The 23,618-nt window shown below is 44.8% G+C and overlaps 1 protein-coding gene across 5 annotated transcripts in view; it reads left to right on the forward strand.

The window, feature by feature from the left end:
• The window catches only part of CDK14 (cyclin dependent kinase 14), a 509,998-nt gene that overhangs the window by 83,336 nt on the left and 403,044 nt on the right, over positions 1–23,618 (forward strand). The window contains exon 1 of one of the 5 annotated variants that reach the window (XM_066584668.1): positions 666–785. The exons of the other annotated variants lie outside the window; for them this stretch is intronic. The gene's annotated coding sequence lies outside the window, so the exon portion shown is untranslated. Of the gene's footprint in view, positions 1–665; positions 786–23,618 lie in introns of those variants that run through there. 5 annotated transcript variants of the gene reach the window in all.

Consider the following 23,618-nt stretch of genomic DNA (forward strand, 5'->3'; position numbering starts at 1 on the left):
ATGCGCAAATTCGCCTATCTGAAGGAGCCCTTGCTGCAGAGTGAAATTTTTTACTGTACAAACAAGGCCACAACATCCCAAATTTCACCCCAGAATGGGATTCTACCATCGTTGTAGTTTTTTCGGTTCCTAGGAAAGCTGGGTAGCAACCAATATGGCTGCCATTAAGTCTGCTACATGAATAAGCATCATACTTTCCCCGGTCCTGACTGCCGAATCTGCTTAGTTATGTAATAGGTTGCATCAATAACCCAATTGGTAAGACCTGGGTGAAGCATCCGTTTTAGACCGGCATGCCCGCTACCGTGCCCCCCGCCCTGTTTATGTACAGCCCTAGTGCACCGTATACTGTCACACTGTATATACATTTCCCGGCTGCTTTTACTACTGCAGGCTGCTGGCTGATTCCTTGCTACTCCACAGGCAGGTCCATCCTTGCCTCATTTTGCAGAACGGTCGCTCTACTTTAAGGTGGCATCACCGGGAAGTCTTAGGCAACGGGCTATTATTTTGTCTTTGCTCATCTAGGCGTGATGCCGGGGAATCCTAGGAGAATATAGCCTGCCTGTTGAGATTTCCCTGCTTGCTGCCTGTGATTCCCCCTCTCTCTCTGCGCTCTGTAGTACGTCCTTCCCATTCCAGCTCCTTCGAGCAGTAACATGTTGTGAATTCATTTGCTGAATGACACCGGCCTGGCTGCAATCGGCGCGTGCCCTGCTGGCGACCGGAGAGAGACATGTCCAGGAGTTGTAGATGAAACAGCCGGTGAAGAGCTTGGCAGAACGGTGAGTCAGTATTTATTAAGGTGCAGATCTATCTGCATCTAATCGTCCGCACACCACTCCTTATAGTGCAAGGATTCAAAACATCACACGCCTTAACCGGATCGCACAGCCGTCGCTGCCATGCAAGCCGTATTGTAAATTATTCAAAGCAGAATAGTCAACGTGATACATTTCTGAGCTCGGGGGTCCCGTAGGACCCAACCTCACGGAAACCTTCTTGTGCAAGAAGACGAGAAAATAGCAACCATTTCTTGTCCTTCGCACATACATCTGGCTATAGTCTCACCGGTCAACTGTTCCGAATGATTACCCTATGGGAAGAGTAAGTGGACGTAAGTGACCACTTTAATCTCCGTGACCCTAGCTGGTAACTATGATTGCATGCCGGGGGTGATGGGGTGTTGCCTGCCTCTGAGTATCATTTTTGTGAAACCGAATGTGCATGAATTCTGAGATCTATACTAGAATATAGTCACAGAGTATCTTGTATCTAGATTGTTGCGATTGCCCATATGGGATTTAGATAAGGAATGAATGTTTGGGCTCTTTAGTAGGGTGCTGGAACCATAACAGGTAGCTCCACAGGGGCCGTCAATGCGGTCCTTCAGAAGAACTCTACATGATTTTACAAAGGGTTAAACCGTTTTATGTTTAGCACCCTCAAATGTTTAGTCCTATTATGGAGTCTTTCCGTGCACCCCAACATTGTGCTTGATATAAGGGAACTAACTTTAGGGATAAGATTTGTAAGCAGGGTTCTAAGAGTCTCGAAATCTGTTTTTTGGGGGTTATCTAAAATGTTGAGGTTCCTGAACTTTTTGAGGGGCTTGCAATCCTAGCATGTGGATGGACACTTGGCTTCTCGTTTTGTTAAGTGGTAGCATAGAAAAAGTTGTGGGTTGGTGGTTTTAAAGGGGTTCTACTTCTGGTATCCATGAAGGATGAAGCACCGTCCTGGATGCTCACGGTGCTGCAGCTTGTTCTGGGTCCAGAGGTTCGGACGTAGGAATATGTAAATGTCATCTTAATGTCAATGTTCTTTGCTTTTGGTTATTTATGGGAGCGAAGGAATTGGAAGATTGTTTGTTTGAAGGGAACCTGTCAGCAGTTTTTATCAAAGTGAACTAATGACAGCGGTAGATTGATGAAGCATCTATCTTTCCAACATGGTTTTGGGAGGACTCTGGGTGCAAGCATACATGAGAAGTTGAACTTTATAAATCTAGCGGAGTAGACCGGTGGGTAGGCCGGGCCGTGTCTGATGGCTGCATGTAAAGCCGAAAAAGCCCACCTTTCTAGCTTCCTGTCATATGGATGATGAGGTAAGTATCATCCAAGCATCGCTGTGAAATCCTGTGCCTGCGCCGATAGGCCAGAAACGGGCGCATGTGCAGATAAACTGTCCCCTCTGCAGGCAGAATTACGGAGGTTGTCTTCACATGTGACAATTTTGCAGGCGTGAGATTTCACAGCTATGTAAGGATGGTGCTTCAACCTTATGGGGTGGGGTTTTCGGCTTTCCATGCAGCTAGCTGAGACGGTCTGGCTCACCCATTGGTCCACTCTACATGCCGTGTGGGACTTCAAATTCTCAGGTATGCTTGCACCCACGGTCACAGCAAAAATGGCCATTAAAGGAGTCATCTAGGAATCGCCCGCTGGTGTCAGAGCAGAGGCATTGCTCCGACCCCTTTGTAGTGGCCGTTACTTGTAATTGCAAGCGCTTCACTCATTGAAATCAATCAGACCCGAACCTGCAATTACAAGCACACTCCCATTGATTTCATTGACAGCTGTGCTTGCAATTACAAGCACCGGCCACTACGCAAGGGTCGGAGCAGCGCTTCTGCTCAGATGCCGATATATCCAGCGGGTGCTTCCTGGATAACCTTTTAATCCCTATAATTTGTTTACATTGATTAAAACTGCTGACAGTTTCTCTTTTAAGATGTTGGTTGTTTGCATATCCAGAGTCCCGGACCAATATGGATTGCAGGAGCTTTCAAGTCTTGTGGGGGAGGTATATAATGAATGAAGGAATGAAGCTGTCTGCCCATGACATCGCATACCTTGAGTTATAAATGTATGGAAAACATTCTAATTAATGGTTCTATGTGAAGCTGTTATCATAAAACGAGGTAATTACATACTTACAGCTTGTGTAATCTATAATAGAGGGAGAGGTATGAAGCTTAAGGAACAGGTGTTCTTTGTGGGTTTTTCCTAAACTATGTCATTTAATATACGTTTTTTAACATGTATTCCTAGAACCAGCTCTACGGTTCATAAAACTCGGAGCAGTTCTAAAGAGGAACAAAACTCCAATCTAGAGCGCTTTTTAAAGGGGAAATGCACCCATAAGTGATTTTTTTTGAAATGTCAAAGGATCACTTTGGAGGAGTTCAGTTTAAGATCTTGGATCATTGTTGATTTCCAAACCTCTAGGGCACCCAGATCCCTTAGGAACCATTTAGGAGATCCTGGATACACATTTAGGAAATGGCCCTTCATATCAGTTGTGCTATGCTTAAAATGTTGCGTGATTCATGTTCTCTCGAGAACTCTGCATTTCTTTCATACTTGAGATCGTGGTGGTCTGAACTCTCGGTGGGGGAGAAAGTAATAGGGCCGTTAATGTAATCATTTCTCTGTTTATCTATAAAACAAACCTAACGTTATTATATACCACTCACCCCATCTTGGCTGAGTTCACATATTTTTGCAGTACGTCTCTGTTTACATTGACATTCTTACAAGTCCATTTGGGCTACAATCTGCAGCAGTATTCTTGCTGTCCAAACCCCCCATCTCTGGCTGAGCAATCACATTATAAGTCAATAGGGTACATCACAGTGTTTCAGGATCTGGCATAGTTGTCATAGCTCTGTCATACAAGGAAGTCATGATGCTAATATGACCAGAGCCTAAGGCCAGTTTCAGACATCCATAATGCAACCATGCTTTGGCATCTGTATTATGGCTGCAATACTCAGACCTCGCATGTGTTTACGGAGCTGAAAGTAAGATTACCATAAAACCCCTGTCGTCGTCCTAGTTACCATAGAACCGTATTGGAATAGTGATGCTACATATGTATCATATAACCCTATGGTTATCCTAGTGACCGTTCAATCCCATGGGGATCCTGGGTGACCACACCGCCCTGTAGTGGTTGTACTACCCTGTGAGGATCATGGTTGAACACACCACCCTGTAATGATTGTACCACCCTATGGGGATCCTGGGCAGCCGCATCGCCCTGTGAGGATCCAGGGTGACTGCAATGGCTTGTAGTGATTGTACCACCCTATGGGGATCCTGGTTGACTGCATCACCCTCTAGTGGTTTTACCACCTTGTGGGGATCCTGGGTAACTGCACCGCCTTGTAGTGACTGTACCACCCTGTGGCGATCCTGGTTGACCGCCCTGCCCTGTAGTGGTTGTACCACCCTGTGGGGATCCTGGTTGAATGTACCGCCCTGCAGTGGTTATATCACCCTGTGGGGATCCTGGATGAATGCACCGCCCTGTAGTGGTTGTACCATCCTGTAGGAATCCTGGTTGAATGTACCACCCTGTAGTGGTTGCATCACCCTGAGGGGATCCTGGTTGAATGCTCCGCCCTGTAGTGGTTGTACTACCCTGTGGCAATCCTGGTTGAATACATTGCTCTGCAGTGGTTGTACCACCCTGTGGGGATTCTGGTTGAATTCACCACCCTGTATTGATTGTACCACGCTGTGGAGATCCTGGTTGAGCGCATTTCCTTTTAGTGATTGTACCACCCTGTGGAGATCCTGGTTGAGTACATTTCCTTTTAGTGATTGTACCACCCTGTGGCGATCCTGTTTGACCGCACTGCCCTGTAGTGGTTGCACCACCCTGTGGAAATCATGGTTGAACGCACCACCCTGTAGTGATTGTACCACCCTGTGAGGATCCTGGATGAATGCACTGCCCTGTAGTGATTGTACCACCCTGTGGAGATCCTGGTTGAGCGCATTTCCTTTTAGTGATTGTACCTTCCGGTGGGGTTCCTGGTTGACCACACTGCTCTGTACTAATTGTATTACCTTATAGGGATCCTGGTTGACTGCGCCACCCTGTGGGTATCTTGGTTGACCGTGCCGCCCTGTAGAGACCCTCGTTGACCACACCACCATGTTGAGATCCTAGTTGACCACGCCAACCTGTGAGGTTCCAAGTTGACCGCATCACCCTGTGGGGATCCTGGGTGACCGCACCGCCCAGTGGTGATCTCAGGTCTGAGTATTACAGCAGTATGATGTATGCCCAAATGTAACGATGTAGCAGTTGCCTGAAATTGGCTTTAGGCTCTGCTCACATCGCTGTTTTTTCCATTATGCCACTTTTCAGTAGCACCAATTGCATATGCTAGTCTGCAATGCTATTCTTGCCATGATAAATAACCGATCCGCAAAAGAAACCGAGAGAAAATATATTTTTTTGATAATGATATTATCAGTATCTCCACTATCTAAATCGATTATCAGAATTTAGGAGCATTTTAGATAATGGTAAAGGCCAGAGATGGGGAATCCGAATTCCCCATTCAGTTCCTATATGCTGTCTAGATGGATATAAAGGCGTTCGAGAATAACATGGCTGCTGTCTTCTAAAAACCTTGCCACACTTGGTAACAGGTTGTATCTGGTATTGCAGCTGAAGCTGAATTATAATACAAGTCATAACCCAAGGACAGGCGGTTTCTGAAAGAAAGTAGCCATGCTTTTTTTTAATCTTGTTAGTTTGTTTAAATCAATGGTAAATGATGGATATCTGTTGATTGTATTGATCGGCTGAGTGCATTACACGCCATCTGATAAAGCTGAATTCAGCGCCATTTAATAAATGTGAAATTTTAAAATGATGTCACTAATTAATAAATGTGTGCTAAACAAGGGCACCATGTGTGCTGGCAGCGACCTCGAGCTATAAGAAATAATTAAGAATTCATCATAAGTAAAGATGGAATTTAATTATGCTCATGGATTTCCTTCAGGGACAGTGACCAAAATAATCTGTGTCAACAGGACGCGCTGTATCTGTCTCCGTATTATGTGTGTTAGTTCTGGCTTGAAGGGAAAGGGAAATGTTGCATTCATATGAAATAATGGATACAATGTAGCAAAACTACAGTCTCTTGTTTCACGTCGTCTTAACCACACGTAAATCTATACTCTTACATTTATCATCATGTCCACAGACACTCATTACATATGGAATGCTGGGAGACGGGCATTGTCAAATAGGGACTGATTACGTCAGCATTTCTTCCTATCCCTTTTCAGCTTGTGCTGTGTACACTAGGGGCGGCACTTATCTCTTTATCATCAAAGCAGGATTACAATGAAAGTTAACACTTCTATTATAAAACTGAAGTGAACTAAAACAGGACTACACTATACACAATAGATGCTGATGACCACTCCGCTCCTCCTCTCTCTCCGCGCAGAGAGCACGCTCATTACAATAGATGCTGATGACCACTCTGCTCCTCCTCCCTCTCCCTGCACAGAGCACACTCATTACAATAGATGCTGATGACCACTCCGCTCCTCCTCCCTCTCCCTGCACAGAGCACACTCATTACAATAGATACTGATGACCACTCCGCTCCTCCTCCCTCTCCCTGCACAGAGCACACTCATTACAATAGATGCTGATGACCACTCCGCTCCTCCTCCCTCTCCCTGCACAGAGCACACTCATTACAATAGATACTGATGACCACTCCGCTCCTCCTCCCTCTCCCTGCACAGAGCACGCTCATTACAATAGATGCTGATGACCACTCCGCTCCTCCTCCCTCTCCCTGCACAGAGCACGCTCATTACAATAGATGCTGATGACCACTCCGCTCCTCCTCCCTCTCCCTGCACAGAGCACGCTCATTACAAATAGATGCTGATGACCACTCTGCTCCTCCTCTCTCTCCGCGCACAGAGCACGCTCATTACAATAGATGCTGATGACCACTCCGCTCCTCCTCCCTCTCCCTGCACAGAGCATGCTTACTACAATAGATGCTGATGACCACTCCTCCTCCCTCCTTCCTCTCCCTACACAGAGCATGCTCATTACATTCCTTGCTACTACCTGCTGTAGAGAATACCTCTGCAACTACTCTCGCAGAGCTCAAATAAGGTGATTGCAACTATAATTATCTAAAGAAAACATAATAAAAATAAGTACAATTGGAAAATGGAAAACTGATTACAAAGTTTGTACATATTTTAAAAAGAGTTTTCCAACTTAAGGGTACATAAAAGTTGCACCCAAGAGTCACAGGTGCAAATTGGATTAGACATCACATGCATAATCCGTCCGTGTGCTGTCCAACACATTGATTGACATGCACTATTTTCTTCCGAGAATCGGCCAAAAATGAGATATGCTGCATTTTTTTTTTCTCCTCAGACTATTCGTCTAATTAAAAACAAGACTAAGAGAATACACCCATTCAAATGTCCAGAAATCGGACAGAAAGAATGTCCATTTGTACCCTTAAAGGGAGGGAATCTGTCATTGAGTTCACACTGCCTGTACCACAGGTAGCATGAACCCAGAACAGGTATGCACAGTGCCCTCTGTATGTGGTGTTATGAAATGCTGCAGCATTTCAGAATAAACACACTATGAAGTTTGACTAGGATCGGAGAGCTGAGTCCGAGGCGGGCCACACCGGCCTCTCCCCGCCCCCAGCATGTAGACTGACCGCTCACTTCCCTTTTGTGTACAGAGAGAGAGCTGCCAGTCTACATGTTGTGGAGGGGAAGAGGCCGATGAGGCCCACTTTTTTGACTCAGAGCTGTTGGTATTGATACATCTGTAAAAGTTCGGTTTATTAAACTTTCTCATTATGAATCCCGTACGGTGAACGCCGTCAGAAAAAAATTTGGAATTCAAAAATTGGGCTTTTTTTTTTTTGTTACCAAAAAAAAACTTGAGTAAAATGCGATCAAAAAGTTGTTTGTACCCCAAAGTGGTATTGATAAAAACTATAGGTCTCTTCGCAAAAAGTAGGCCACACAGCTGCATCAACAAAAAAATGTAAAAAGTTATGGAAGTCAAAAGATAAAGACAGTAATTTTTTTTAAAGTTTTTATTTTAAAGCAGTATATCACAAATGATTATATAAATTTGGTATCCCCCTTAATATCCTGATCCTCAGAATCATGAGAACATGTCATATGTGCTGCCCCATTGTGGGTTTTCCATTTCGCTCCACTTAGAAATCTTTGTTTAGCAAAAAACAAGCCCTCATGTAAAAATGTCATCAGATAAATAAAAAAGTTAAGGTGATACATTTAAATTTTTTTCTAGGCCTGGCCAGCGCCAGTGGGTCTTCCCGATTACAATGGAGCTTAGCAACAAAAGAGCCCATGTGGGCCGGCAAAGGACAACTACATCTGATGCTGATTGTACAGCAGGAATATTGGGGCTGGGACATATTTTTCACTGGAGCCTAGTTGCTTATTCCCACTTCACATTTTTCTGTATAGTAGTTATACTCTATACGGGGTGTAGCGAAAAATAAAAGACTGATCCAACGCTAAATCCCAATACTGGTGTCCAGGGGCGTAACTAAAGGCTCAGGGGCCCTGATGCAAAACGTGAGCTGGGGCCCCCCCCCCTCTATCTGTATCTGTACCCGTACCCATACCTAAACCATGCTGCACAGAGACATAACTTGAAGCTTTCTGGGCCCCAATGCAAAACCTGCAACAGGGCCCCCAACTATAATGCCTTATTCATAGTACTGGGCTTCCTATATGGAGAAGAGAGGCCTTATGGGCCCCCTAAAGTTCCTGGGCCCGGGTGCAACCGCATCCCCTGCACCCTCTATAGTTACGCCCCTACTGGTGTTCTATGTTAAAATAGCAGTAGTAGTGTCTTTTTGCGCAAAAAAACTTGCATGCGCCAGATCTACAATAAAACGCGCTGATACATACACAAAAGAGTCATTCACAGTGCATATACATTGCGCTGAGGTGTATGCAATTGCACATACGCTCATGTAAAGGAGCCCTTATTAGTTCCCATAGAAGACAATGTTTGTCCATGTAATGCATGCATGTGTGAGGTCCTCAGGTGGAAGACACTCGGACAAATAGATGAAGACCAGACGCTAATTAAATAGTAGACCCCGCCGCTCTGTTACCTCAGAATTCTCTAATAGGGGATTTGAAAATGAGTTCCTTAAACCAGTAAATTCCTTTAACTTCCCTCGCCACATGTTCCTTCCACTGACTCTATAATATGTGACCCTCACTGTGTTTTTAATTCTAGGTCATCCGCATTTAATACTCTAGCTTTACTGTGGCAATCTGTAGAGGTTTACTGCAGTGTCTTGGTTGGAAGCGATGTCTTCATTAATCACATCCAGACGTTCGGAGCTCCTGACACCGGCTGTGAACAATGTTCAGGAGTCGCTGCCTTTGATCTGTAAGAATTATGACATAAAAGTGACGTCTGAGGCACCAGAGTAATGCAGTCATTTCCCGTGACCTGAGCTTGTGTCTTGTCTTGTCCCTTCTTTTGTCCTTGTCAGAAATAAAATGTTCCTTGTAGGTTTTCTGTTCTTCATAATTCTCACCTAAAGTCATCATTTGGTCAAAGTAGAGATTGGGGCTGACTCATAGGGATTAGAGATGAGTGAGTATACTCGCTAAGGGCAATTACTCGACCGAGCATTGCCCTTAGCGAGTACCTGCCCGCTCGAGAGAAAAGGTTCGGCTGCCGGTGGCGGGCGGGGAGCGGCGGGGGAGAGTGGGGAGGAATGGAGGGGAAATCTCTCTCTCTTCCCCCCCCCTCCCCGCCCCCCCTGCTCACTGCCGCAACTCACCTCTCACCCACGCCAGCAGCTGAACCTTTTCTCTTGAGCGGGCAGGTACTCACTAAGGGCAATGCTCGGTCGAGTAATTGCACTTAGCGAGTATGCTCGCTCATCTCTAATAGGGATCCTTTCACGCAATTAATCATTTACCTCAATACGTTTGTCTTTGTGAGAAGGTGAGGGGTAAGATTTACTGCATGCAAATTTAGCTTTATTTCGAGGCATGCTTTTTCGCCACCATCATGCAACTTTAACTAACTTCAAAATGCAGCTCAAGGGAAGGTGTAGTAGTGCTCCATGCAAAACAGAGCAGTAATATTTTGTGCATCTGTCCCATAACTCCAGTGTGAGGACTTTTTATGCGGCAGCCTAAAGGGCTTGTGACATGGCCAACTAATCAGGCAAGTCATTGGCTGACTGATCGGCTCATTTATATGAGCATTAAAATGCTCACGGATCGACTGCACGCCTTCCTTGTTAACAGGGAGATGTGCAGCCGATTAATGATAGCAGTATGGAAGGAATGATCATATTAAGAGTCTGTCGTAGATCGCCCGCCCTGTTGAATCAGGACAGGGTGATGTCACAGCATGAGCCTCAGCCCATGTGATCTATATGTTGGACTATGGTACGTTGACATGAGCATTTCTCTGTGCTGGTGTGATGATCGATTGGTTGGCTGGGAAAGGTGTGTGTCCTAGTCAGCCAATCAGCACTTTTCTGAATATTTTTATTGCAGCCCCTCCCCACTGAGGACGCCAGTTATACTGCCAGTTTGAAGGTTTTTTTGGTCAAGTTGATGACTCCTGCCCTGTCTCATGATTCTGCTAGGTCTGTTTGGTGTTTTTGTTTTTTGGGGTGTTGCAACATTTCCTGACTATCACTATATTTGCATTGAACATACACCAGATTCACAGTGTACTTGGGTAACATGAACTTCGCTCATATTGTTACTCATGGTAGCTACGCTTATCCCTATTTCCAGGTAGAAAGAGTCAGGGTCACCCTAGGTTCCTGACATGGGGTCGCCCTTATCAGGGCAAGTGCTCTGACTTTTAGGTAGGGTCTGCTCGCATCAGTAGGTTACGGTCAAGTTTCCTGTTTCCCTTTTTTTTTGGTTTCGTTATTGATATATTGTGTTCTCTGCATTAGCATAATGTGTGTATATCCATCTTTTCAGGATAATACGATATGTCTGGAGGAGGTGTTTGGCTTCCTTCATACCCATACTGCAAATAATCTGGCCATGTTGACAAAATAAATAAGTCCTGACTGACTTTCTTATTGACAGTCAGGGTTTGTTAGATCAGGCACATTGTCCACCTTTGTACAAAGAGGCTAAGGGTGCCTGTCCACGGGCGTGATTTCACCGGCGGTTTACCTTCCATAGCATTACTATGGAAAGAGCCGGCACCTGTCCACGAGTGGAGAATCATTGCGATTCTCCGCTCGCGACAGGCAATTCGCAGCATGCCCTGATTCTCCGCGGCCAGCCTATTTATCAGATAGGGCTGACCATCGGAGAATCGGCGGCAGCTCCCGCGGCGGAAATCTGCCGCGGGACTTCGCATCGCCTGTGGACAGGGGTCTAAATCTCTGTCTCTTTTACCCCTTTGGATTTGACTTTGGGAGAAGAGGAAGAATTAAAATAATAGCACATGATCTTAAATTTTCAAGTTTGCCTGGAGGTATGCTGTTATTTCTGCTACCCTCATACAGCTTTAACTAAATTCATTGTACCTTAAGGAAAGGCATATTACAGCTGAATGCAAAACAGAACAGTAATATGGTTGTGTGTATGAGCCCCCTTAGGGTAATTTAGGTAGCACTCCAGTGTGAGGACCTTGCATAAATCAGCTTAGGGTCTTTTACATGGCCAAATACTCAGGCAGGAACATTCACCAAAACGTTCAGTTGCTCAATCATTGGGCCATGTAAAAAGCAATCATTTAAAAATGCATAAAATCTTTGTCTGGAGGGATACTTTAAATTCTGTCACCCTCATGCAGCTTTAGCTAAATACACTGTTTACTTAGATGGGTTTCCTGGTCCTGTGTTACTGGTTACCAGGAAGGTCTGAACTATTTGCTGTTTCTAAATGCAATGAAAACAAACAAATTTGTCTGCCTGATTTAAATCAGCAACTTGTGTGCAAACAAAATAATGCATTTCCAACTGACCCTAGATCTATAGATTCTACAAACAGGACAGAATGGGAGATTATTCACCATAGTCACTCGTTTTGTAATACTGAAACATAAAAAACTCATGTACTACATTTCGTGTGAAAATATGAAGTAACTCATATGTTTCCTTTATGAGAAATTTATTATACGCACACACATACGCACACACATACGCACACACATACGCACACACATACGCACACACACACACACACACACAATTATATGGCATTCCCAACTGCAAAGTTAGGGTAAAAAGCAACAATGTCCATAGTTTTTGATGCAATTGCTCTTTTAGATTCAGGAACCTTGGGGCTTTTGGTAGCATTTGCTACATTTCAGATACATACAGGAAGTCTACATACTGCATAAAGCTCCTGTCACACTAGTATTAAAGGGGTAGTGCGGTTATTGACAGCATTGCTCCTATAGGTCAAACCGTCCAAAAAGAGCAGTACTTGCTCTTCTTCTGCCATGGGGTCCTAGTGTGGTGCCCCACCGTTCCGACAATTCATGTGGAAGATGTCAGCAGAAGTCACCTGACCACTGATGTGATCTTGCACAACAAACACCGGTAGGGCAGCAGAGATAGTTTCCCGTGGCAGTAGAGAGGTAAGTACTTCTCTTTTTGTTATTTTTCAAGACAGTTGGAAGTATAGCAGCAATGTGGTCTGGTAACCGGAGAACACCCTTAATTTATTTTGTTTGGCCTCATAACAGAAGCCAAACAAGGAACACAACAGAAGGGCCAGATCTGGGCAACGGGCTGATTAATGTTTAGCACTGTTTCCTTGCAGCACAGGGGTCCTGGGTTCTAGTTTCAGCAAGGGTTTGTATGTTCTCTCCATGTTTGTGTGAGTTTTCTCCAAATTCCTTCTAAACCTCAAAATGCAACTGATGGTTAAATTTGCATCTTATGAAATTATCCAATTGAGTTAGGGGGTTTAGATTGTGAGCCCCTTGAGGACTGATGTAGAGATGTTGCCATCAGTCACAATGCTGCAGCATATATTGCTGCTATTTTATATAAATGGATCCCAAAATTTTGCTTTCCCCCTTGCACACCAAGATCACCAGATCTGGGATGGGTCACATGACACTTTACAGCAGCCCCAGAAGAGCTATTTTTCTATTTAGTTCGAATCGAGGGGCACTCTTGTGGCCCCCTGATTGGCTCCTATTGGGAACGAATAATAGTAGTGGAAAATATATATCCCCTACTACTAGACACTCACTGTAGCCCTACATATATGATGTCAGAATCCTAAGAATATTATCAGTCATTATATCCTAAAGGGGTTGTACCAAAATTGCAAGTTAACCCCTATCCACAGTGTAGGGGATAGATTGCTGATCGGTTGGGATCTCACTGCTGAGACCCCCACCAACCTCCAGAACTGGATGCCTGTGTCCCGTTCTGCCTGTCACTGAAAGGGGTTGCTTCTCCCCCCACAGTGACGTCAACATGAAGGGAGTGTTAGCTGAGCACGCACTATTCATTTCAATGGGAATAGCTGAGCGGGTGCCACTCGGGTATCTCCACAGCCCCATTGAAAGTGAATGGTGCGCTTCTGCAACCGATGCTCCATTCTGTCTCCTCCTCACGGTGGGAGGTCTAGTAAACCTGTAATGAGAAGGATATGAGATATGGCACCCCTCATCTTGAGATTGGTGGGAGTCTCAGCAATTTGACCCTGACCAATCAGCAATTTATAACTTGCAATCTTGGTAAAACCCCTTTAATGATGTCCTCAATAAAAAGGGTTCTACGAGACTAGGGAAGAAAAGTCTGATTTTATTATTTTATTTTATTTTTTTTCAGAAATGGCGTCCTTCTACTCCATACGTTATGTTTGATATTGCAGATCACTTCCATTTAAATAAATGCAGCTGAGATGCAATACCAGACACAAACTGTGCTCTAGAGTGGCACTGTTTCTGGTTTTTCTAGTCCCAGACCACCATGTAAATTTACTGTGGGGATTTATAATGAGAATACTTTGAAAACTGATGCAAAGGGAGAACATAAGAAGAGGCGCGTCCCTCCGTTTCCTCTAATACAGATATTCTGTGCACTCATTGCTAAGCAACAGGATAAAAGTATGAAAAAGTAGGCCAGTCTCCGATGAAGAACGGCATGGTTTCAGTAGGCTAATATTAATTTTTCCAATTTGAGACAGTAGACCGATTAACCAATTATTTATGATAGCGGCTTGTGCATTTAACATGGTGTATATATAATACTGCAGACATTGCACAGCAGAGGCCCGTTTACACGGCCCTATTATCGAGCATGGGAGTTTATCCGATTGTTGGACTGTGTAATAGGACCAGCGAGCAGCTGGCAAACAACCAAACGCACGCTCGCCGGCCAGTTGTGGCTTTTTGGCAAGTGCAAAGATGTTCGCTGGTCAGTTGTACGTCTTCCGGCGTGAAGAGGGTGATGTACAGCCGGCTGGCTCTATGGGGTGGAAGGATTAAACGAAGAAACTTTTGGCCCGTTTTTAAGAGACATTTGAACGATCGGTCAGTCAGTTTCTTCTTTAGTCAGCGCACGCACACTCCCATAGAGAACAGTGGAGTGCACTGAAGAGAGAGTCAAACTGATTGACTGAGCAGCGACTTCCATCAGTGACCGCGCAGGAACAGGGAGCCATGTAAGTATAAAAAGTACATCCCTGGACTCGGATGTTCTCTGCCCTGATGCTCGTAGGACATGGCAGGCTCCCTTTAAAGGGATTCTATAAATTAAAAAAGAAAAACATGGCTGCTTACCCCCGTTAAAGGGGTATTCCAGGACTTTATTTTTTCTATTGATGACCAACAGGGATCTGCCGCTTGGAATCCCATCAGCTGATTCCCTGGTCCACTGTCACTGTGGTCAGTGCAGGAAGCAAAAAGTACTGACTATAGCGCAGCAGAATGGGTTGATACCGCAGGCACAGCTTCCACTGAATTCAACAGGAACTGTACCTGCAATACCTATTTGGGTTGCTGCGATATGGTCAGAGCTTTCTGTGGTGAGTTCAGTGACAGAAACCACGGAAATCGTCGGAGATCACGAGCGGCGGATCCCTGTTGATCATTTACTGATGAGTTGTGGGTCATCAATAGAAAAATGAAGTACTGGAATACCCCTTATGCAAAGCCCTGCCACTCACCGGCCTAATATGGAGAGGCAAGGGTGTACGTACCATAGAGCTATATACTATGTGGCTACAATGGGTCCCCAGGGAGAGAGGGGGCGCAGCAATATTTGGTCTTTTCTACTAGGTGGCTGGAACCAGTGCAGGAATTCCCTCTCCAGAGGAACTGAATTGCTCAAAAACAAGAAGAGATGTCTTAAGCCAGTGTTCCCCAACCCCAGTCCTCAGGGACCGCCAACAGGTCATGTTTTCTGGATTTCCTCAGTATTGCACATGTGATGTAATTATTGTTGGTGCCTCAGACATTGCCACAGGTGTTCTTACTATGGGAGATCCTGAAAACATGACCTGTTGGTGGTCCCTGAGGACTGGAGTTGGGGACCCCTGTCTTAAGGCATATGGAAAGGGATTGGAGGGGAAAATACCAAAATCCAGCACCTTAATATTGGCCCATTTTTATCTCTCCTACGGGGACCCCTTTCTTAAATGTACACCGCTGTGGAGGCAACTAGGAAGATCTGGACCTGTGCTTCTCTGCCCTGATAGTATGTGTGTATGTAATTCATATTCTTGATGTTGGAGTGATATGAATGCTGCTTTTATGTATACATGTAGATTGTTATTTTGGGTCATCTTGTCATAATTTACATGCATCTGCCTGATGGCTGCTTCTGCACTATGTGAACCGTATATTTAATTAATGTTTAAATTAAAACTTCACATGTCTTTCCAGTCGTGGAATCTATAAGTAATTGAGCTAAGAAAACCATAAAGCAGTATTCCTATCTCAGACCTTTATGACTTAGCCACAAGATATGCCATAAAAGTCAGATAGGTGCAGGTCCCACCTCTGCAGCCTACCCCAATGTCCTATTTTGGCCCCATGATCCCATGCCCAGCTGTACAAGGTGGTCGGGATTCCAGAAACTGCCCAGCGGGATTTACTATGCTGTCATATAGGTCAATGGCACTTGTGCTGTTCCCATAACTCTTGAGTTACAGAGATAGTGTAGCTCACTGTGCTACTTTGTTTGTGTAAATCCCATTTACTTTTATAATAGTTATGGAAATGGCGTTGTCCAATCATGTTCACCTGTTTCTCAAATCCCAGCCACTTCATGCAGAATGGTGTTCCCATCTTGCAACACCCCTGTAAGCTTTGCTAACACTCTTGGGACTGTACTGTGTATGGTGCATTTCTTGAGCATGACTAATGCCTGCAAGATGTTTTAAAGGGCATATATAAGATATAACATTAGAATAGCGCCACTCTTTAACCTTGGGCTGTGTCTGGTACTACAGCTCTGCTTTTTTTCAAGAGAATGGAGCAGACTTGCATTTCCAAGCACAGGCAACGGACAACAGAGGCACTGTTTTTCTGGAAAAAATCAACTACTTTTCTCTAATCTCATAAACCCTTTTCAAGCCTTTAAGGCAGTGGTACCCAGCCATTGGCTTGGGATCCCCTGCTGTGAAGCTCATGATGGGGTCCCTGATTTATGACTATATTCACTTGCTATACTATGACATCTGCTGCCAATAGCAAAGCAGTATCCTGTCTTTAAGATAGAGGAATTTTCCTAGCTCTTCATCTGCCTCTGCTTCATAAAAATATACTGCAAATAAGATATACATTTTGCACTTGTTTTGACACTTTTGGGACTTATGCGCAAAAAAGCGTAAAAACATATGTTTAACACGTGCAAGAAACACAGTGTGGAGGCTCTATAAGCCTCCGATGCATGCACTTATCCAAAAGAGCACGTGCAAAGTGCATTCCAAGTAAAGTATAGATATTCCAGGTTTAACCCTTTCCAATCCACTGTCTGACGTCTAAAGACATTCTGATTGAAGGCTGTACAGCTCCGATGTCAGAATACGTCCAGCAGGGTATTCTTAATGTATATTACTGGCCGCTCTGTTGTCGGGGGCCTCTCCAGCATGTCCAATACCGCAGTACTGGCTCTAGCCAGCAGATGGTGCCATTGTATAATGGCAGAAAGAGAAAACCCCCTAGGAAGCCCTGAATCCAAAATTGGATTGCAAAGGGTTAACGCCCGAGGACTGGAAAGAGGAGCCTTCCTAATACTAAGCTGTGATCAACACTAGAGACTTTCTTATATAAGTTAAGTTTCTTAATAGAATCTACTATACCCTTGTTAAACATAAAATGATTGGAGCCTCTGCTTCGGACCTATGTTTCAGAGGTCAGCCTGAGCAGGGCACCTCTTACCATTCAGTATGGACGTGCTCAAAGGTTTCCGCCTTTTGGAGAATCCTCCATGAATTCCTGCATGACAACTTTAGTTCTCCTGATGTCTTGACTCTCCCGGTTCGTCTCTTGGGTCTTCTCAGTGATGTAGTTCAGGGAACACTTGATAAAATCTTTTTCCGTTTTTTACTGTTTTGTGTTAGGAAAATAATTGAGCCTATGGTCGCACGCTAGGTTCAATTGGTTACTGAATATAGCCTGCTATATAAAATCATGTACCTCAATAGGAAGTGCTTGCATAAATTTGAGACAATTTGGTCTCACTGCCTTTTCCTTGTTTCCGAGGATTAAGATATTGATGACTCATTCTCAGGGTAAGACATCAATATCAGATCAGTGGGGGTCCGCTGCCTGGGACTCCCGCTGACCAGCTGTTTGAAGTGGCTGTGGTGCTCAGGTGAGTGCCGCAGCTGCTTCACTGTATACCAGGCACAGCGCTGTGCATTTCATAGCAGCATAGTATAGCAGCTCAATCCTGTATGAGACTTGCATGTTCCCAAATCTGAGAAGAGGCAGCCATGCTCACACAAAGATGCCCTGCTGCAAAGCAACCTGATCTAACTTTTTTGAGACGTAATTTATTGGAAATTGCTTTATTTATTTGATTTTTTTAATTTAAAGCTGTAAAATCATGTGTGTACGGCCGGTTTCGCATCTACGTCAGAACCTTCGGCCGGAGGTTCCGTCACCTATCCGGCTCAAAATACTAGAAGAAAAAGCGCTACATGTCCAGAGACAGAGCTGTTGAGCTGTGGGGATTCCTGATCCCTGAATGGAGCAGAAAAGCGAAATCCCCAAAGCAGGTGTGAAACCACCCTAATAGACGGCAAGCTGCTTCCTCCATGTGACTTCCGGTTCCCTGGATATGCAAAGTTTGCTAGACATTTCCCGTTATCTCCTGTGTTCTGTAAATGGCTTTAACTCCCATTCGTATAGCATGCAGTGCTGATCTAAAGTATTTGTCACTAGTAGAGATGAGCGAACCTACTCGGACACGCCCCTTTTTCGCCCGAGCGCCACGATTTTCGAGTACTTCCGTACTCGGGCGAAAAGATTTGGGGGGGCGCCGTGGCTGAGTGCGGGGTTGCAGCGGGGAGTGGGGGGGAGAGAGAGAAGGCTCCCCCCTGTTCCCCCGCTGCTACCCCCCGCTCCACCACACCTCCCCCCGCCCCCCCGGCGCCCCCTGAATCTTTTCACCCGAGTACGGAAGTAATCGAAAATCGCGGTGCTCGATCGAGTAATTACTCGAAATGAGTATATTCGCTCATCTCTAGTCACTAGTCATGATTATACTACGGAATTGAGAATATTAGTAATCACACGGCACAGTTATAGGTGAAGGACAAGTGCTGCTTGTGATTTATACCATTAATGTCCGTTAGCTTTTCTACTGTTCCGTTTTTTACACTTGAGTGAATGATTGATTTATAGTGGCTGCTTGACAAAGGTCGCGCGAGGCCGAAATGTTGCAGTTTGTAACCTTTTTTACGATGGCTAACTAAATGCTACATTTTACTCCGGTGACTGGGATTTCGTTTCTTTGAGCTCAGTTCTAGAATTCCCTACGGTATGCCTATTAGAATCCCTTGACAAGTTAGAGTAATGTAGTGATGGTGCTGGGAAGGCATATGGAGTTGAGTTCGCCCTGAGCTGTTAAGCACAAGTCCATAGCAACTGTGTGGGCCCCTGGAGAGAGGGGCCCAGGCATGGTTGGTCCTATCCTCTTTGCTTCTGGGCGCTGAATCCCTGTAGGACTTTTTTTCTGCATTAGCTGTACCAATGTGACATAGCAGGCACCGTATAAAAGGAATTTTCTGCTGTGCCACAGTAAGAGAGAGCACAGGGACTGAGAGTTAGAGAAGCCGGTTAGTCACAGAGGGTAGAGGATGACAGAGTAAGATTGTTGTGGGTTGAAAACCAAGAGATCGGCCCAGGACTGAGGAGGAAGAGCAGTAGAGTCACATTCCTGACCTAAGACCAGATGAAGTCAGTAGACGCAGTGACTTCTGTGCCGCAAACCGTGAGTGAGGCCGGCCTCCAACAAATAGGTGTGCACACCCAGAAGAGATGCAATCCGTTAATTAACAGACCTGCTATAGGAGGCAGGATTAGCGCTATGAATTTCTGCTTGTTTCAGGTGCTCAAATTCAATTTAAGGACTGCATTATTAAAAGGAACACCACACAAGTAAAAGGGGATCTAGCTTTCCTGAGAGACTGAGCGGGGTATTGATCTGCAAAAGTGATCTTTTGTAAATGAACTGTAAATAACGATATGTGACTTTATATTTCTATTTAACGGCACCTGCTTTACTGCCATGCGATTACGGGTTTTCCAGCAATGGTATTATTTCGTATTAAGTACAAAGTAGTATTAATCCTAGGATTTAGCTAGTTGTAGTTGGCTACAAGCCACATTAAGGTAAACGATAAACTGCCTAATTGCCATTAAAACTTTGTTCACTTTCATTCCTTTGTTCTTGAATAAGTATTGTACATCCCGGTCACCCTATCTGTCGCATTGTATTCGGACTCTGTGTGGTGACGCCACCTACCCGTGACAGGAGAGCCCTGTGTATAATTATCTAATACCCTGTTTCCGTGAAAATAAGACATCCCCTGAAAATAAGACATAGCATGATTTTCCAGAATTTTTGAGGATGCAAAATGATTTTTAAGGCTTTTTGAGGATGCTTGAAATATAAGCCCTACTCCAAAATTAAGCCCTGCTAACAGTTAATTTAAAAAGTCAATTTAAATAGTGTCCAGGCAGCTGTACATGTAAAAAAGTTAATTTTTGTTCAAAAAGGTTTAATATAAGACATTAATATAAGACACTGTCTTCTTTTCGGGGAAACACAGTACATATGCTTAGTTTTAGTAAAGATGAACCTACACTTGTAGCTGCCAGTTGCTCTTCCAAGCTGTGTAGAACCAAAAACTTTGGCTGCAGGGAGATCACCCGTCCTTAAAAAGGAGATGCAACAAGTAGCACTCGTTTGCTCCATAACCCCGTGTCCCTGACATCTTGATAAATGGACTGTAGCCATTGGTTTAATTAATAATTCTAAGGCATGGCATACTAATGAACAAGGGCTGAAGTACTCCAGGAGAGGAGCAGAATTTACAATGAGTCAGTAATTAATTGATCGTTTCAATTACATATGCGCTGTATATGACATGTCCAGGCTGATCCGTGTATTCAGGATTTTGACTATCTGCTGGCTGTACGTCACAAAAATAATGTGCAATTCCAGATGGAATTACCCTGCATATTGTATGCGCTGCCATCTGGTCCATGATTTATCTACAGTATGTAAAAAGGAACTGCTCTTATACAGTAAGCGGAATTATACATGCAGTTATTCTGTATACCTTTCAGCTGAGAATCCCTGGCTGGATATTGCTATAAAGGTGGGTGCAGAATATTACTTAATAGGGGGGTCTTTTGTTCAGGATCCTCATTTCTTGGCCACAGAGCGATTTCAAGGAGTGTCTCTCGTTCCGGAGGATGTGTCCTGTGCTGTAGTACACAGATAACCCATTAATGTGTATGGGCGCTGTGTAATGCTTTATTTCTCCTGTGGAGGCGCAGCTGGGAAATTGAACATCTACGGCTAGGTTCCCCTACAGATTACAGATGATTGCTGGGGGTCTCAGCAGGTTGACCCTTTGTGATCAGTTTATTGTTAAACAAGTTGTCTAGGAATTCACCAAAATCACCACCATCTTTGCAGCCTGTGAGGAACCCATCGTAGGTTTGACTGAATGCATCTCTAGTATGGAGAAGAAAGTGGCCACGGAGGGGAGCAGAGCCTGATACCACACACTGTTTGTTCTTCTGAAGTTTACCATTCAGTTCCCCTGGTCTTGAGATGCATTCAACCCATCTTGAAGTGGGTTTCACACAGGCTGCAGAGGCATTTTTTCGAATTCCTAGACATCCCCTTTAAGGGACCCTTCTAACAAGTGGGGATTACCCAAATAGGGCAACTGTTTAATGACCAATAATTACAATTGGCCATTAAACAGTTGACCTATTTGTGTAACTCATATCTAATAATGACAAGTGTAAGGTCTGCCACTCGTGTCTGCCGCCCTCTTGCGGTTCCATGCAGCTGCAAGCATCCCTCTGCTCTCCCTGCGTGTATGAATCCTATATGTCTGTTTTCATCTAGCACTGAGAGGGTTAACCAGTTCTCTGGCTCTCAGGGGTTAGTAGCCATTACTCCTGTATTCCAGCTGGGTTGTGGCACTTCCTCTTTGCCTCAGAGTTGTTGTGTGTTTTGTCTCTCACACTCTGCATTTCTAGGTCGCCTGTGTTACGGTACTAGTGGGGTGCCTAGGTACGCAGGGCAAGGGGCTCCTTGATCTTCACCCACGCCACTGTCCTTTCCTGGACACATCCAGGCCGCCAACTCTGACCCTACGCTTCCTAGGGGAGGACAGGCAGGGACCGCTGTACCTATGCAAGAGACTACTACCCTGATAACAGCGAGGTCTAGCGGACAAGCTAACAGAAGCATGATACAAACAAGGCAGAACAGCTAGCAGACTGAGGGAATGGCACAAAGTACCAGGGCCAGATAACTAGCAGGTCCGAGTAGCTGGACGACTTAGCAGACACTGAACACTAAACAACAATCGGCTACTCCCAGGCAGCCAGAGCTGGATATTATAGGAAGGTAGGAGATGCCGATAGGTAGATAGACCTGTCAATCACCAGCACACCTCTCAGACACATAGCAGGGTAATTAACCTGACTGAAAGGCACAGGAGCTGTTAATCCTGTCTCGTCTGGACAGAACAAGGTGTGCTGGCAAAATTAACTATGAGCTGACAGGCGTAACAGCCTGTTTCTGATCTCTCGTCTGTTTTATCATCTACGCTTTCCTGCATCTATTTATTTTGCATGTCCATTGCTTTATCCTTTTGCCTTTGTGTGTCTCTGTCCATTTTTGTCCAGTCTGTGCACTGTTCCCCTTTCCCTGGTACGTCCGTTCTGTTCTTTGTGTCCGTGTCCTTTTCATTATCCCTGTGTTTTGTCAGGGATAGTTAGCACCGAGGTTCCAGCGCGTGGCCGTTCTTATCAGGACGATTGCCATGCTTCTACGCAGGGACCTTCCCTTCTTCCAGTTTACCTTGGGGCAAGTTACCCATCTGGGTATTTTCCTGCTTCCCTATCCCCATTCACTGGGGTCAGCTGCTAGCCATACCAGGTCTGGTCTAAAAGCCGGGTCTGGGAGGTTACTCCAGTGGGCCCACATTCTAAATCCCTAACAACAAGCCCTACAGAATCTATATAGTTTCTAAAAATCCATTCATTTCTGTAGTGAAATAGCTCCACTCATAAAGATTACATTACTCAACAATTAGGAGTCATTGCTCTAACAGGTGTGGAATATGTTGCTGATTATGAAGTGGTTTTACACCAGTTCAGTCGAACAAGCAATTTACTGAATGTACAATAAGAAAGAATATGGCAAGATTAGAATTTGGATACAATACAAGCCATTTACAAATGTTTGATTAACTCTAGAACTCTGTCCGTATCCTGTGGTTGTCCTTAATGTTTTGTGCACAGTGTAGAATTATCACAGTCAATAAATGGCTCACCCTGGTGGGGGGGTAAATAGCTCCACAGATGCTGCATGAAAATAGGAGTCTCCTCTGAAGTAACTTAATTTTGCAGCAACTTTAACCAAATGACTAAATCTGCTCCCTGAGATATGCAGTCATGGTCCCCTGAACAAACTATTAGCACAAGACCTTTTTGGAGTTTTTACCAATGATGAGCCTGAGTGATTGTACTCCATGGTTACACCCCCCCAAAACTTGAATTTCCAGACTGTCTGTTGGACCACCTGTTTTCCCTGGTGGTTTCTCTCCTGGTGATGGCTTGGCTTCGCATAGCACTGCTACAAAGTTCCCTGTCCTCTGTCACTTCCTATCTACCTTACACATACCATGGCTGTTCCTACGCACTCTACTAAATAAACATAGTAACTCGTCCCAATCTCCATATCACAGTTCTTTTTGGGGATGTACTTCCCCAGTTACAAACATTCGTCCCCCATAGTGTCCCTAACTTGAGCAGACTAAATAGTCTTTGGTTCAGTTTTCCGTGTTCTGCAGCTAAAGATTTGGATCCATGGTGTTGTTGGCGTCTTCAGGACCGAATTCCCTGCAGGTAGGGAGACTCCCTCTCCTTTAATGCGGCTTGCCTTGGTCAGCCCTCCAGGTCATCAGGGCCCTCCGGTGTCCTCAATTTCAGCTGCTGGGTCATCAGGGCTACTTCGGTAACCTCCTCCTGTGCTTCTCCCCCAGCATGGGGACAGTGCCTTGGTCACCTCTCCAAATGGTCTCTGC

The sequence above is a fragment of the Eleutherodactylus coqui genome, chromosome 12, assembly GCF_035609145.1.
Source record: "Eleutherodactylus coqui strain aEleCoq1 chromosome 12, aEleCoq1.hap1, whole genome shotgun sequence".
Lineage (NCBI taxonomy): Eukaryota > Metazoa > Chordata > Amphibia > Anura > Eleutherodactylidae > Eleutherodactylus > Eleutherodactylus coqui.